The sequence below is a fragment of the Megachile rotundata genome, chromosome 2 (genome assembly GCF_050947335.1).
Source record: "Megachile rotundata isolate GNS110a chromosome 2, iyMegRotu1, whole genome shotgun sequence".
Lineage (NCBI taxonomy): Eukaryota > Metazoa > Arthropoda > Insecta > Hymenoptera > Megachilidae > Megachile > Megachile rotundata.
Window position 1 is genome coordinate 5,274,096 of NC_134984.1, and position 17,883 is coordinate 5,291,978.

Here is a 17,883-nt window from a genome sequence, read left to right on the forward strand (position 1 = left end):
GTAAAAACGTTTTCTTACATACACCAAGGACCTAGTTTACCAGGGCCATCCAGTGCGCCCCTCTCCAAAAAGCCATACAACCGCTAACCACCCCATTGCTGGGGTCTGCTGTCATGCCGAGGGTTACCGTCACCGTACTGCTCGTTGAGTAAGTCAAACTGGAAGAATACGGTAAAAATAGATTATGTCTTGAATTTCTCAAGAGTGATTTAAAATATTACTGTGATTTAACTTGTACGTATCATCGGAATGAGTAAAATCTATATTTTCCTTATTATTACCGTCTATATTAATAAGTTTCCTTTTAGTTACTACTTTATCTATTATTGTATTTTTATTTAAATCATTACCAGCTGAGGGATTGAGATATAAATTAAACTATTCTCTGTTACACAGTTGGAGGAAAGTAATGTGCTATTTTCGCGGATTATATTACGCATTTTCTCCAATTTCGTTTATGTTACTATTTAAGGGAATTATTTTACGATGCTGGTATTTATTTAATTGCATAGCGTTTAAAATTTTCATGTGCCCTGCTATTGGTGCAATATGTCGTAATATAAATTTATATACTCTAATATTTTTTGAATTTTTTAAAGTTAATCGTTTTAATTCTCGAAAATATTCCTCTACATAGAATGAAGTTGGTACATCATTTGGATTTGATATCAATGATGTCCAAAAAGGGAAATGTTTACAGATCTGACGAAAATTTGGAAGAATATCAAGATACCAGTGCGGATTTAATCTATCAGAGATAGAAACATCAATAAATGATGTTTTATTTTCCACATTAAGCAATTTAAAAAAATTACTTAAATCATTACTGTAACTGGTGTCGGTATCTCATGTGACATTACATTTTCTTTTATTTTTATCATCTATATCGTCATGGCTGATTTCTATTTTATATGTTTTAATCAAATTGGTCAACCTTTGGCTACTATCACTATGTCTTCAGAAATATTTTGAAATAAATTTATATTATCGCATGATGTCAATAAACCAATGCAACGTACATAGAAATCTTTCACTCTTTTAGGTTTATGATGGAAACACTTCCACTGACACACCATTTTAATGCAATATCTATTTTAATTACGCTCTTTGGTTTTAATGCGATGTTATTAGCTTTTAAATAATTTAAACAATTGTCTACGTATGTTATTAAATCTACATTATTAAATGCTAAAACTACGGCATTCAGTAATGCGAGAGAATAATCTATTACAATATTGGGCGGAACTGAAACCATTGTTGATGGTAGCCATTCCCTTAGCCAAAACGTTATAATATTAGTGTCATGTCTTTCGGAAATCATTTGAAAAACTGGGAGAACTTGATTTCCAATGGCACAACTGTTTGATATAGCAATATTGCTTTACTAGAACCGTCTGTTTTTTTAATTCTTCTCACAATTGGTCCCGTAGCATTTAAAGATACATGACTACATGTATAACGTTTTTGCTTAATTATTTGTTTATAAAAATAAGCCTGTTCTGGGCTCCAATACATTATAAATATGTTGTTAATTCCTATTTGTTTTATAGTACGCATTACTTCCAAATTTTCCTCTTTCAATTTTAATAAATTATATGATGGATCAGAAAATTTATTATTATCTAATTCTTTATCTGCTTCAAGCTGTTTGGCTTTCCATAGAACTTCAGACTTATAAATAAGTGATGGTATCGCATCTCCAAATTCCATTTCCTTGTTGGCTTCTTCCCTGATCCATGCATACGCACTTTTTCCCTGTGGTTCTTTCACTACTTTTTTACGTTGAGTTCCTCGTAATTGTCTTCTTCCGTTGTGCACAATGTCCTTGGAATCGCACGTAGAGATGTGTAATAACAATCCATCTTCATCTGGACCGTTAACACTGTATAAGTTTAAATTGTTCTGACATTCAGTATGTCTGCCTTGTACTTTTAAAAATAAAATAATTTTAAGAAAAAAAATACGCCGACTTCGAAATGCACTAAAAAGTATAAAATATTAGGTTGGGGAATAAGTTTGTGGCGTTTTGACATTTTCTTTTTTTCACAGCGACATTTTGCAATTTGCAAAGGGTTATAATATTCATTCGATAGAGCTCTTTCTGCTCTACAAAACTGTGTTAATCGTTTTTTCAGTAGTTTCATTCGTTATTACTATTGAGGCTCAGAAATGGAATATCCAGGAGGTAAAAATTAGCACTTTCGACACCTGCTCTTCTTCGCATTCCATCGCGGCCAAAAAGCTGTTGAAGCAGCCCGGGATATTTGCAATGTATACGGAGAAGGTGTCATAGGTGAGTCGACAGCACAGAAATGGTTTGCAAAATTCAGAAATGGCGATTTTAACGTAGAAAACCCGCCCCGCAGCGGAAGACCTTCTGAGTTCGACAAAGAGTGTCTCCGAGAACTTGTGAAGCAGGATGGTCTTCAAACTAGGCGTGAATTGGTCGAAAAAATGAACTGTGACCACAAAACTATTCTCAACCATCTCCATTCAATGGGATTTGTCGATAAAATAATTTTAAGAAAAAAAATACGCCGACTTCGAAATACACTAAAAAGTATAAAATAATTTCTATTTCCTAATGAAGTAATTTCTATTTCATTCAATCATACAATTACGTAACAGGTATGAATGAAACCTATTTACTCGTTAGGTAGTATATTAAATACATTTCAACCTTTTCGGAGGCGGCGCATAATTAAAAATACCTCAGTAAACGTTGCTGCCAATAACTAGTCGATTTTGGTATGACATATTGGAAATTAATGAATCCTGAGAAAGAATACGAACCATTATAAATATATCTGGTAATATACGTAAATGTAACGACTGCATCTTCATTTCGCAACGTTTCTGATACAAATGAAATTGAATCGACTTCGTTCGCATGTGGAAGCCATGGATCTAAGAACCTATAAACGGAGCCCACGACGCTGGATTTACCAAATTTGCGACAGATGGGCTCTGTCTTTATAGTATATGCGGCGATCGAGTCTTTCCGTCGCATACTCTATGAATCTAGATAGACCATAGTTACATTCTATACGCACTAACACCTACTTCGCGGCGTGCTGTCGAGTTATATGTATAGAAAGAATAATAGCTATACAAGCTTTGCCTATGTTCGGCTGTCCAAAGGTTGACATGTTCCAGAAAATCTTTTAATTTTGCGCCGCCTCCGAAAAGGTTGAAATGTATTTAATATACTACCTAACGAGTAAATAGGTTTCATTCATATCTGTTACGTAATTGTATGATTGAATGAAACAGAAATTACTTCATTAGGAAATAGAAATTATTTTATACTTTTTAGTGCATTTCGAAGTCGGCGTATTTTTTTTCTTAAAATTATTTTATTTCACTCTTTTTAGTGGAATGGGAGGGGATGGGAATGGGAATTGTATAGGATACTGTGAAACAGTTCTTCCGGGCTTTTTTTTGTCTGCGTAAATGCCATAAACATAAGTAAAAGACAACATAGATATTCGTTTTTCAATTTTTTTTATTATTTATTATTATTAAAAAATTGATAAACAGTAGTGGGGTGGCCTCTCCCTCTTCCGCCGCCGCTTCTTCCTCCACCGCGGCCTCTGCCGCGATAAGGCTTTCGCCGCGTGCCCGCGGTTGTCCCCCTGACTGCAATGTAAAATTTGAACTGTTACATAGGTTATACATTTTTGGACTTAATTCTTTATTATGTACGACACGGATTGGTTAACACTAGAACTACCAGCGTTCGATGTACATGACTTTTAAATCGGAAATAAAATAATAAAACAAAGGATGAAATATAAACGTACCGTTGCACATACCGTAGTTCTTTATCTCAACACTAGGATCAACGTATATTCGAAGAAGAAACAATTTTACAAGTTTCATAATTTAAAAATAAGGAACATTAAACAATTAATTTTGACCCCTTCGGCAGTTGTAGTGTTAGTCATTTGTGTGATAGAATCTGTGATGCATACCACGCGACGGCTTAGTATCCTCCTGTTTTGGCTGCTGCTGCTGCGGCTGCGCCTGCGCCTGCAGCTGCGCCTGTTGCTGCTGCTGCTGGCGGATTTGCTCCCCCATGACTTGCATTTGCTGCTGCAGCTGCTGCTGTTGCAGCTGCTGTTTATTCCTTATATTTGCTGAAACAAAAATTGGTCCGTCTTTTTTCATAAACAGTAATTCCCTGTAACCTGAATGGGACCGTCTTTTTTATCTTACTTTAGCTTCTTAAAATAAAAAAAAAATAAAAAAATAAAAAATAGAAAAAAGGAAAAGCTATAGTTGTAATACCTATTACGCAGTCTTCAATTTTGCCTATATCGCGTTGAGCTGAAGAAAGCGTGGCGCGATACTCGTTACAACTGACTGCTGTTTGCCTTTCCTAAACGTCGGAAGAGATGTTGGTCTGATTGGTCGTGCCCCACCATACCGCACACGGACTTGTAGCCGTAATCTGTTACTAGACGAAGCAGTTACATCTACTGAGGTGTGCGTAAAATAAATGAATCAATTTTTTCAAGCCTAGCGGAGCCTCGGATCAGTAACCGAGGAAAAAAGAATACGTGTTACGAAAGAGAGCGAGATAGATACATTTCAAAGGAATGCCGCGAGTAAAACAAATCAGCATCTAGTAGAGAACATTTCGTTTGCACTAATTTTCGTCTTACCTTGGAAAAGATAGCACCAATGGATTGTTGAGATTCTATCGATTAAAATGACATAACGACATAAATCGGTTTAATTTTACTTTAATTGGTGGTTAATGATTGACTTCATCAATTTAAATTGATTAATAACAAAACTAGCCCGATTTACGTCGTGGTTGGACTTATTTTAATCGGAAGAATCTCAGCAACCCATTGGTGCCATTTTCATCAGGGTCCATTTTCTTCCTATGATTACATCTAAACGACTTAACTTTGTTATTTGTCATTTTCTTTAAAAAAAAATTTTACCACGATATTACTGATATTTTTCTATTTAAAATGATAACAAGCACGATGTAATTCGAAATATATTTATTTGCAAGAACTTATATCGTGGCAGTAACTGAATAAAAAACGTACACGGTACATACAGTTCGAATTATATCGTGTTTAGGCTTATTTTAATCAGAAAAGTATCACTAATTTGTCGATGAACGTTTCATCACAAAAAAAATAAAAATACAAAAGTTTCATTACTGCATTGGTATTGTTTCGCCGACGTATGCCGATTTGTTTATGCTATATCTTCTTCTTCACTCGCTGTCCTTCTTTACGTTCGAAGCGGTCGGCAAACTGGAACGAATGTAGGAGCTGATGAAGAGTGCAACGGCTTGTCCCAAAGCGTATCGCACTCTTGTTGTGTATTCTATATTTACAATCTAAATGACCTGACAACGGAACGTATAAACAAAGTATGGAATCCTGGAATTTGCCCCACCAATCCTCTGATTCTGCTTTGAGCGAATCAAAAGAAACGGTCCAATTCTGCTTTGAGCGATTCAAAAAAAGCGGGCCAATTCTGCTTTGAGCGAATAAAAAAAAACGGTCAAATACTGCTTTGAGCGAATAAAAAAAAACGGGCGAATTCTGCTTTGAGCGAATCAAAAGAAACGGGCCAATTCAGCTTTGAGCGAATCAAAAGAAACGGGCTAATTCTGCTTTCAGCGAATCAAAAAAGACGGGACAATTGCGGTTTGAAGTAATCACTTTTTAGAAGTCTCATATACAACTATGGGCAGATCGACAAAAAATGCATCGCGAATGAAAAAGAATCGAGCGAAAGGATCGCACGAAGTTAACCCATTCGAGACGGCGATTTTTTTCAAACACGGTCCCCAGGAGCGAAGCTCTTTTTCTCTTTATATTATTTATCTTTAATAAAAAAAAACTAGATTACTTAGAATGTTTTCATTGCGTGGAGCGGATTGAACACCATGTGTGTAATATAAGGTGATACAAGGTTTTACCTCGATAACAATTTTATTCAGAATAATTGATAATTACTCATTACTACTGTTGCACACCTGGTGTGCAACCAGTCTTATTGGCTCGGAAAGCAATTGCACACACGGTGTGCAATCGGTCTCGAATGGGTTAAACAATTATGTCTGTCAAGGAATCGTGAAAGAAATGCAGAGGCACGGCGTCAAGAAACTATTAATGAACGCCGTTCGAGATTATCCGCAATGCGGAAATACGAACGTTCGAAAATGTCACGCGAAACAACAGATGAAAAAAAAGGCGGATAAGTAGAATTTCTAACCGTTTGAAAAACGATTCTGCCGAGGAACGATCACATCGGATCGGATTAATCCGCCGGCGATTAGCATACGAATCGGCCGAGGAACGATCACGTCGAATCGGATTAATCCGCCGGCGATTAGCAAACGAATCGGCGCAGGAATGATCACATCGGATCGGATTAATCCGCCGGCGATTAGAGAACGAATCTACGAAACAACGTTCACAACGTCTAATGGTCACAAGAAATCGTACGCGGAAAGTGTTACTAACAGAACGTACCGAATCAAGAAATACACGTTTAAATGATATGCGTGAACGTGCTAAAAACTGAAGAAAAGAACTTCTTCAGGCAGACAGTTTTAAATCGGCTATTAATATTTTCGCTGATGTACTGTGTGCGGTATGCTGAAAAACTTTATATCCGCAGTAACATTACGCTTTGCACACGCAGCCTTTGTCTCATCTAATTCCTGCAAATCTGATAGAATTAGAGAAGATAACAACATGTTCTCGCTGCCTACATCATCTTAAAAAGCACAAAGTTCCATCGCAGGCATTCTGGAATAAAATGAAAGTAATGCACGTACCTCAGGAGATATCAGATTTATCGGAAATCGAAAAACACATGTTGTGCAGAATAGTTCCGTTCCTTAAAATCATGAAAATTCAAAATCGCTTCAGTCAGAATTGATGCAAAGATCAGGTAGTCCTATTTGCCCGTGATGTATTCGAAGTTGCCGAACAACTTCCAGTTAGGTTAAACTAGAACGGTATAATGATTGTCGTAAAAAGCCTAGAAAATTTAGAACGACAGCGACCATTTGAAATAGACGTCGGTAAACTTCGAAGAGCTTTAGAATGGCTGCTACAAAATAATGCTTTGTACCTTTGTACACATCTTTATGTGCGACCATGTTTTTTAATCGACTTCGAATAAAATAATTTTCAGAAAAAAAATATACCGACTTCGAAATGCACTAAAAAGTATAAAATAATTTGTATTTCCTAATGAAGTCATTTCTATTTCATTCAATCATACAATTACGTAACAGATATGAATGAAACCTATTTAGTCGTTAGGTAGTGTATTAAATACATTTCAACCTTTTCGGAGGCGGCGCAAAATTAAAAGATTTTCTTGAACATAACCTTTGGACAGCCGAACATAGGCAAAGCTTGTATAGCTATTTTTTTTTTCTATACATATAACTCGATAGCACGCCGCGAAGTAGGTGTTAGTGCGTATAGAATGTAACTATGGTCTATCTAGCCCTATGCGAACGGGACGGTTCTAAGTGAACCGTACCGTGGGGCCGAGCTCCTGCCGCGATAGTCATTAAAAATTGCCAGCGCATATTTCTGCTTAAACGCGGTTTTCGTTAATAGCATTCCAAGTCGAATTCTGGACATATTATATGTACATGCACAGATTTACGCGCATGCACACATGTACACGTTTCTCGGCTCTATCAGTTGTTTTCGCGGAACGCATAGTTTTAAGTTTCTCGGCCATAGCCACGCATTTACGTGGGACACATATATGCGTTTCTCGGCTCAATCAACTGTTTTCGCCAAACGCATATATGAGTTCTTCGGCCAATTTGATGATTTACGCAGAACGCATATATGCGGCGGTAGTCCGCAAAGGGCTAGATTCATAGAGTATGCGACGGAAAGACTCGATCGCCGCATATACTATAAAAATAGAGCCCATCTGCCACAAATTTGGTAATTCTCGCATCGTGGGCTCCGTTTATAGGTTCTTAGATCCATGGCTTCCACATGCAAACGAAGTCGATTCAATTTCATTTATATCAGAAACGTTGCGAAATGAAGATGCAATCGTTACATTTACGTATATTACCAGATATATCTATAATGGTTCGTATTCTTTCTCAGAATTTATTAATTTCCAATACGCCATACCGCAATTAACTGGTTATAGGCAGTAACGTTTACTGAGGTATTTTTAATTTTGCGCCGCCTCCGAAAAGCTTGAAATGTATTTAATAAACTACCTAACGAGTAAATAGGTTTCATTCAATCTGTTACGTAATTGTATGATTGAATGAAATAGAAATTACTTCATTAGGAAATAGAAATTATTTTATACTCTTTAGTGCATTTCGAAGTCGGCGTATTTTTTTTCTGAAAATTATTTTATCAATAGTACAAACATCACCCCATATTTACGGTGTTATTGTGGTAGGGATGCATGAAATCTAAAATCAAAGCTGGGGGTCTGAAAGTAGAGATTTCAAGCTTTAATTTAAGAAAAAGCATAACTTTGCGATGATTTTTCACGGAGTTATCATCAGTCAAATTTGGCCAATTTTTGCGTTAAATTTTTCTATGCCATATTTCTTTTGAGCAGTGTATTTAAATACAGTATCTGGATCTGCATTAAGAATAATAGTATTTTTTACAAGAATATTAGGTTCAGTTATATACCACGTATCTTTTTTAGTTTTAATTTCAAATGCTTTCAAAACACTTTTTAATTGATAATTGCATGCCTAAATTCTTTAAATATTCATATACTATTTTCATTTGTTTTTGCGCTTCAATTTTATCTTTAGCTATTAGTACTATATCATCCGCATAAACTAATAGAGATATTTTATTATTATTATTTATTAGTATACCTTCTCATTCTTCCTCAATGCGATCCAGTAATTGTTCAATGAGTAGATTAAATAATAAGGGTGACAAAGGATCACCTTGTTTCACTCCTCTCTTAATATTTATTTTTACTATTTCATTGTTTTTTGTTTTAATTTCAGTAATGCAATTCCTGTACATTTTCTTTATCATATTTACTATTTTATTTGTATCTACGAATAAATATTGCCACGCGAAAGAAATTAATCTAGTTGTTTCTAATAGTACTATTTATTGAGTACTCGCCGCTAGCCACGGACAAAGTAGTTATTCAAGAACAACGCAAGCCGCGTAAATTATCACTTCGCAATTCGCTTCTTAATCGGAATTTTGGAACTAAACCGCGCTCGGGCGTCCGTGGTTATTTTATTCATCGTCCGCGGAAGGTTCTAGACCTCCGCGGACTATGTCGCAGGCCGGCGGAGCCAATCAGCGCTCGCCTCCACGGATTCCGAATTTTTTGAAATTGTCGTTTGCTGTCTTCGAAGCTAACGGCCGATCAGCTGTTTATTTGGGGTCTCTCTCTCACTCCCACGGTCTGTCTCTTGTACCGAGACTCCGAACCGTGAGAGTGAGTCAGACCCCGCAAAAACTAGCTCGTTTTTGCTCTCGGTAGCTGTCGGACTCTCTGACAAAACGGCCACTGTTTTTCGTCTAACGGTTATTCTAATATCTTTAAATTAATAATTCGATTGCGAACAATTTGGGATTCCTTTTCTTTTTAACCCCGTAGATATCATTTGATGTGGTATTGTATCAAATGCCTTTGAGACGTCAATTACAGTAAAAACACCGCAATTATTGACTTTACAATTTGTTAAGGCCGCGTTAAATAACATTATATTATGCCTGCAACCATTTTCTGCGGTGAAGCCTTTTTGGCGTATATTGTGTTGGATAGCATTTCTGATTCGCGAATCGACTAAAGAAGAAAACATTCTACTTATTAGTGACCCTATAGTTATAGGCCGTCAGTTTTCCACTTTACTCAAGTCTTGATTGGATTTTGGAATTAGTGTAGTCCGATTTTTGGTCCAGGAATCTGGGTAATGATTGACATATTTCCTGACGCCGTCTAAGCCTGCAGATGTTTTATTACTTATTTCGTTGATTTCCTTTTTTAGTTCGTCGATAGTAATAGGATGGAAGAAATAAATCGGTACATTGCAAGCTGATTTGTCACCACTTATTATTATGTCTATTAATTTTTTTAGGCAGTTTTTATACAGATCTTGGCATCTGGCGTATTGATACCTTTTCAAGTGATTTCTTTTAGGTTTATTATTTCTGTTTCGATTTTTTGGTTTTAATCTTTTGTTATTTCTATTTGTATTAGTATTTACATATTTTGTTGTCTTGGATTGGGTATTTGTTCATCAGTTTTTATCAGAAATGGAGTTAAATCGTTAATTATGAATCTATCTATTTCTTTTGTTAATTCTCCCGCGTTTTCTTTATATAAATTCCATATATTTCTTAATTTGTTGTACATATCATTCGCTTCAGTGGGATTATTAACTAGGTTATTTATATAATTTTTAAAAACTTCATCCTATTCTTTGTTTTCATCATTTAATCTTAATACTTCTTCTTGTTGATCGTTTACGTTTGTATTTATATTATTTTTATTTTTATTTATAGTCATTGTGTCGGAAGCATCCTGAAATTCAGTATCTGATGAACTACTAATACTAATATTGTCATTATTATTATTATTAACAAACCCTCATTATTATTATTACCATCATCATCATCATTACCATCACTATCGCTATTATCAATATTATCACTGTTATTATCGTTATTAACATCGCCAGCATTATTTTTATTATCATTAATACCATTATCATTTTCAGTATCATCATTGTCCACGACTTCATCTAGTTCACCCTTCAGACGCAGTTCTCTTTTCTTATCGCTTATTTGTTTATTCGTTTTGTTTAATAATACTTCTCCAATTTCTTTGTTAATAAATTTACATGTTCTAAGTCTTTTGTCTAATTGTTTTAATGTTATTATTTCCTCCTGCGTCCAAACGGCTTGCAACGTGCGCCCATCAATTCGCTTGGTATCAGTTCGTGCATTAGTCATTTGTCTTTTTTCGTTAAGTATTTTTGGATGCATTGCTCTTTCATGTGGAAAGAAGACTGCGGAATGATTTTTCGCAATCTCTGCAATTCCACGATGTCTGTCTCTCTAGGTGATGATTAGACAGATGGTCCTTTACATTTTGCGGTCTTAAAAATAATAGGTTCAAACAGCCAGGCGAACCAGTAGGGCACGGTGCTCCTTCGTCTTGAAAGGGTAGAACTATCATAAGAGTATCATTATTACTGCATTGTCCGATATTCATTGCCCTTCCGTCAACAGTGGTCCCCTGTTGAGCGGTATACACCGCCGTGGAGCTCCCGGGACCAGGTAGCTCCACGTCCGAGGCCGTAACCCTATTTTGACTCATTTTTTATACTTAAATTGTGAAATCCGAATTTTTACCGAAACATGTCCAAGGCAGGTCAGATCGTCAACTAGAGTAAAGGAACGTTTAAAACGTTTTAATGTTTTTAACAATCCGAATTTCACATATTGATTCATTTTCGGTATGCCGAATTATGTTATGTTCTATAAATAAGCTCCTTACTCTTCTGTCGTCGCACATCATTTAGCCATGTCCGTATGTGTATATGTATGTGTATGTGTGTGTGTATGTGTGTGTACTTGTGTGTGCGCGCGCGCGTGTACATGCACGGTCCATGAATGCGCGTATGTACATGTGTTTGTGTGTGTGTATGCATGCATGGTCCATGAATGCGTACCTGTATATGTGTTTGTGCGCGTGTAATGTGACGGACATGTTACCGACGGGTGCCACGAGGAGGCATGATGTGCGACTTGGACGGGAGAGGCTCACGGACGTAATGAAAGATCTATATTGCGCATCACCGTCCCTGCAACTATGACCCTTAAGAGAGTCATAGTTACTAGAGGTCCTATAGAATCACTAGTTAAAGTGGAATCGGAACTGTGAATCTCTCTTTTTACCATTTCTTTCAAATGCCTACAGTTTCATTCATGCAGTGCACATATTGGAGTGATATAATGTTTTGAATCACCCTGTATAAGTTTCTGCGTGCATAATATGATGCTCGCTCAGCTGACAATACCAAATATTGTTGTCAATGTTGATTGTTCTAGAAGGCGAACATTCTCGACGCATTATTTACAGTAAGTGGAAATAGACCGCGAAGATTCGCGTCTAGCGGGCTTTTGCGATCCTTCGCGAGCTAGCGCGTCTCGCTCTCCGTGCCCCTTACCACGTACTGCGTTTCAAAACAAAAGAGAAACACGCAAGAGGTGGGAGCGAGACAGCTAGAGCGCAGTTTCGACGGTTCGGGATCTTTCCCGAACAATAAGTACATGGTAATTATAGTTTCTCTTTTTGAAAATTTGTAAAATTTATTTTTTGTAAGTATGAATGTTAATCTCATTAATGTTATAAACATTTTAATGGAAATATTTAACTCTAACAAGTGGGAAAACACTTATAAATCGAAATAAAGTTAAATTGGCACAAAGCATAACAGATGTAACCGAAATGTATAAAGAATCGGCATATACAGATATAGAAATGCAACAAGAGTTTATATTTGATGATTTGGCATGTTTAAATCTTGTCTATTTTTGTGAATTAAGAAGAAACGGAACAAGCTTTTACTTAAAAACTTGCCACTATTTTTTTGTTCCGTGCCTACCAGAAAATACTGTTTTGTTCCTTGATTCGTGAAAAACATATAGCGAGAAGGAGTTATGATGTTCAATCCCATGGTAAAAAACAATGTAAGAAACTACAAATATTAAAAATATCAAAAAATACCATACCGTTTGTTCAACCATTTGATGTCAATAGGTTTCGAAGTAAGAAAAATTTTGTTCGAAAAATTTCTAATCCTTTAGTCTTATTGAATTTAGATGCTAATTTATTCACAAAAGAAAATGTAATGAAAATTGATAAAGCTAAAGTGGAATGAGTGTTTCTGAGGATTATGCTGTACAGTGTGCAGAATAATGAAATTCAATGAAGAAATGTGTAAAACACAAATGCTGTTTACATCACGAACACTTTATGGAAACTACATCAGTACATTAACAGCAATACAAAATTTCTAAATCATTAAAGCAAAACTCAACTGGGTTATTAAATTCACCAGGTCTAATGTCGAAATAGCCACAACGGAACCAGGCATATTGGAATAAATTTTTGTATCGTGGTGATGAAATTTGGTTGTGTATTAAGGATTGTATTTTAATTATGGAATTCCTAGAATGTAAAGTTATATCCAAATTTAAGAAAATTACTAAATCAGAAACCTTTCATGCAAAATTCTTCCATATTCTAAAACCAAACACATCTAATGGCTGTATAAATCCGGTAGTACCTTTAGGAATCTGGAATATTTGTATGCTTCGATTTTCTGGTACATAATTTCCTCTTTTTACCACTTCGGCAATAGTTTATTACTTCTTCTTTATACTTCAAATCAACATCATCAAGGTGCGCCTGTTCAGAAGTTCCCTCATGCGGAGAGTCCGACGGTGAGATGGTATTCGTTGATGATTCGCTTTGAGCTTCAGTTCCTTCTTCTTGTACGTTGAAATTGCTAACCGATGTTTCACCTACTGTATCATCAAATACTAACTCCTGATAAACTTCTACATCTGTGTATCCACTTAACTTATAACTGTCAATCAAATCAATAATGCTTTGTGCCTATTTTATTTTTTTTAGCATTTTTGTCTGAATGCTTACTAGTGTCATAATTGTAGGTTTCTATTAAAATGTTTATAATATTATTTGGGTTGACCCTCATTTTAATAAATTTTAAAGCAACGCAAAAAGAGAAACACTTAACACTTGAGAAACACTTAAAACACTGCTCTGATGCACTGCTATTGAAACATTGATACCAATTGCCGCGCTGACAAGTGTATCGTAGTATTTGTAATAACTCTGTGCATCGAATAACAACTCGCTGACGTTCAGACATCCTCGAAAACTCAGAAGACCAAGGAAACATGCTAATTGGTTTTCTTTCCAAATCCAATTTTCCAATCATGAGGCTCCTTTTCAGAGCTACCAAATCATTTAAACGAGGAACATTTCGGTTCAAATTATTAAAAGTCAAGTAACTGAACTTATATCTGCGACTAAAAGTGTCATTGGCCATAGAAACTTATGTTCCGTACAGCGACGACTGGTACCGCGGCGCCCGCTGGACCTTCCCTGGCTATCGATGGAACAATAAACATCTGACATTGTCCAATTGTTAAAAACGTGACAAATTGTCGTATAAAAAGATCTCATCCTCATCGAAAACAAATTTCAATTCATTTCTCCGTAAAAGGTAAGAGAAAATTGTATATATAACAATTATTGCTAAATTGCAATAAACAAAAAATTCTAAAAACACGTATCCCCTATTTTGATCCATATTTTCGATCCCACGAGAGCGGCGGGGGTTGGTTTTCCCTTGAGGCGAGGTTTTTCCGCTGGCTGCCGCTTCCTGGTCCTTCGGCCGTGGCAGGACGTTTCCGGGCAGGTTGCGTTCGCTTCGTCCGGCTTGTCCCGGGCGCCTCCGGGAGATTTGGCAGCAGTCCTGGGATGGTTGAGGTGCTGGGCGCCTCGACCCTGTCGATCTCGGGTAGGCCGATCGGTGGCAGTTTTGGAACCTTGCTCGGCGGTGGTGGCGGTGGCGCTGCTGCGGAGGGTCGGAACGGACCTGCGGTGGTGGTTACGACCGCTAATCTGCCTCCTAGTGGTGACCGGCGGGCTGGTGGCCACATCTTGGCCGGCGGTCCTCGGCGTGTTGGTGGCACCAAGGTTATTCGGATGGGCCATTGTCCCACATGGACAGCCCGTATCCTGGGCTTTGCCTGTGGGGGACGGTGCTGCTGGTCGCCTTTGCGTGACGGCATTGGTTCGTCTGCTAGCTGGCTGAATAATGAATCCTCTTTGCTCGCCAGCCCGGCTTTTATAGCGGTTGGCTTGGTGGTGGAGCAAGGCTTCAAATCCTGCAGATGCGCGTGCTGCGGTCGGCCGCGCGGTCCCTGTACCAGAACTACCGTAAGCCCAAGGAACTTTGAAACCCGGTATGGTCCAGCGTATTTAGGGGCTAACTTCGCGTTGAACCTTTTCTCCGCGGAGGAAAGCGGGTAGACCCTCTGCATGCCCATGTGCTCAACGGCTGGAGCGGAATTTCGTGGGTGGCGATTATAATATTTGCTTTGGCGGACTTAGGCTCCCGCCAAGGCTCTTCGTGCCAGTGTTATTGCCTGCTTCAGGTGGTCGATGGCTTCTTGGCGTGGCTGGACCTCGGTTGGCGGGCAGGTGGCCAGTTCTTCGGGCGCACGGAGTTCTCTCCCATATTTCAGGAATGCCGGAGTGTACCCTGTTAAATCGTGGCGATCGTTGTTATACGTGAAGCTCGACTTCGCGAATAATTCGACTTTAACGCTTGAATATTGCGAAAATAAAGTTTTTACGAGTACAGCGGCCATCAGTGAACTTCCCTACAGGCCGCTCTGGTCGTTTTAGATAGTAATAAATACTCTGTACAGAATAAAGTCGAATTTTCGAAGATGCATGAGTGAGACAGACGCTGATCTATGCAAACAAGATGGCCGCCGCGGAACACTCGCCTTAAAGGGCAAGATCCCGTTTTGGCTTATCTCCGAATCGATCGAAGCGACGATGTCTATGAGCGGAGAATACTAGAAATAAACAATCTATAAACTAAACAACTCGCGTTGCGTCATCTATCGACTAGATCTACAAATATATCTAAACTCTATTAGCCACCTATTCCTATTCCTATTATTAGCAACCAACTTTTGACAGACAAGGGACGCGAAGGCATCGTTGCCGGATTGTTACGCTGTTGCCATATCTATCAATCTAATTTTAGACGTTAAGAGTAATGAAATTCACTAGATCGAGCGGTGTGAAGTTCGTCGAATGTTCTCTGTCTACTAACTGTGTTTTTGGTTAGGAGAGACAAGGACGGTAAATAGGATGCTACGACAAAACACGCATTCTCCCAACCAAAACTCCTCTGCGAAGAAGTAATATTTCGACAAGATTTCTTTTGCATACTACTCTCAGAAGTTTAATCTAGGTCGGTACGGAGGCCGTTTTTGGAAAAGTGGGACGCGAAAAATTTTCTTCTATAAGAAATGTTAGTTTTCAGTTCATAAAATTGTTTTGGACGAAATTGCAAAATCGGCCTCCGTACCGACCTAGATTAAACTTCTGGGAATAGTATGCAAAAGAAATCCTGTCGAAATATTACTTCTTCGCAGAGAAGTTTTGGTTGGGAGAATTCAATACATCCGAGTCGTTTGAATAACATCATGGCCGCTGGGATATCGCGCTGCTTGGTGCTGACTGGGTTCAGGTCTGGCTATACGTACATACATATGGCACCCCAGAGGGTACCGCTAAAAGGGCCCACCATTAAAAAACAGTTTGCATCAAAACTAATAGATGATAGCAATCGTATCATGATATTCTATTTTCAAATGTATTATGTGCAAACACAAAATATTAATTCCAGAAATAATATATAATAAATTAGTTATGTTTTATGTTTTTTTAACAATTTTCCCGATCTTTTCTATGATATATAATTATTTCCTTTTGAACGAATAGGAAATTATAACGAACAAATAATGAAATTAACACACTAATAAGTTAACGAAGTGATATCATAAAAATAATAGTAAAAAATAAAGAGCAATCTTTATGGAGCGCCAATCTACGACAAAGTTTGAAAATCATATATGACACTCGGTTACATCTTGCTCTTCATTCACTTTTCTATCAATTATTGCGAAGTGAGCACGTTTAAAATATTTTACTTCTTTATTTTATTCTTTCGTGGCCATAGCCGATACAGAACTGTCGTCAACGATACAATTCATCCTGATGACACACTCATTCTTCACTGCGAAGAAACGTCTCATTGGAAGGGGAATTGCATTTGTACACAACACATGAACAGTCATAACCTACCTCACTATTTCGATTTTTATTTCCATAATACGTAATTAATATTGTACGTGATTAGGATCTCTATTACATGTATTAAATATTATTGTATATGTATGCTATTAATTGCAGATGTTTTATATCTTGTAAATAACAATTATTTAAAAACACTTTGAATTTATTTTAATATTATTACTGTTAAATAATCAGGATCGGAAAAAATCAAAAACTAATAACACACTTCCAATTACAAATTAATTATTTAACGTTAAACACAAAGAATACACATATTAACTATAAGATTAATTAATAATGCCGGGATAACTTTCTCATACACCAATTTACACTGCGCGCGTTTTCATTTTACGAAGAAGGAGAAGGAAGTGCATTTTTCAATTATTTTTTATTCTAACAAAATGTATTGCTTGCACTGGAAGATGACGCCACATGCTACATTTATTTATAATTTCATAATTACAAAAGAAAAAAAATGAAAAACGTGACATGGTATAAAAAACCACTTTCAGGGGGCTCGAACCTGCGACAAAAGTGTACAGATTACGAGGCAGGACTCCTAACCTCTCACCCAGTTCTTTACTTGAAGGAGTGTCTTACATTCCGACACATAACGGACTACGACGTAAAAATTAATTAATAAATGAATTTTATTACTATACCTAATATATCATTTTTATTGATCCCGAATGTACTTAAAATTACTTAAATTCCGGTTTTTAGCCTATATTGTCCTATTTAACCCTTTCACTACGAAAGACGTACATATACATCCCCAGATATTCATCGATACATACAAAAGACCTAAATATACGCCCATTACGTGTTAATGAAAGGCATTTTCCCAGCACATATTTTAATCCGTCTTTTAAAAAAAATCCTGCTCCAAAATGTGCAGTATGCAGTAAACATAAAATTCGTCGAGAAAGTAGGTAT

General features: G+C 37.0%; 1 protein-coding gene across 6 annotated transcripts in view; it reads left to right on the top strand.

Annotated features, from left to right (window-relative positions):
• LOC143265638 (uncharacterized) overlaps positions 1 to 17,883 on the top strand; it is a 124,190-nt gene that overhangs the window by 13,286 nt on the left and 93,021 nt on the right. Inside the window, exon 2 of one of the 6 annotated variants that reach the window (XR_013040288.1) lies at positions 29 to 2,539. The exons of the other annotated variants lie outside the window; for them this stretch is intronic. The gene's annotated coding sequence lies outside the window, so the exon portion shown is untranslated. Of the gene's footprint in view, positions 1 to 28; positions 2,540 to 17,883 lie in introns of those variants that run through there. 6 annotated transcript variants of the gene reach the window in all.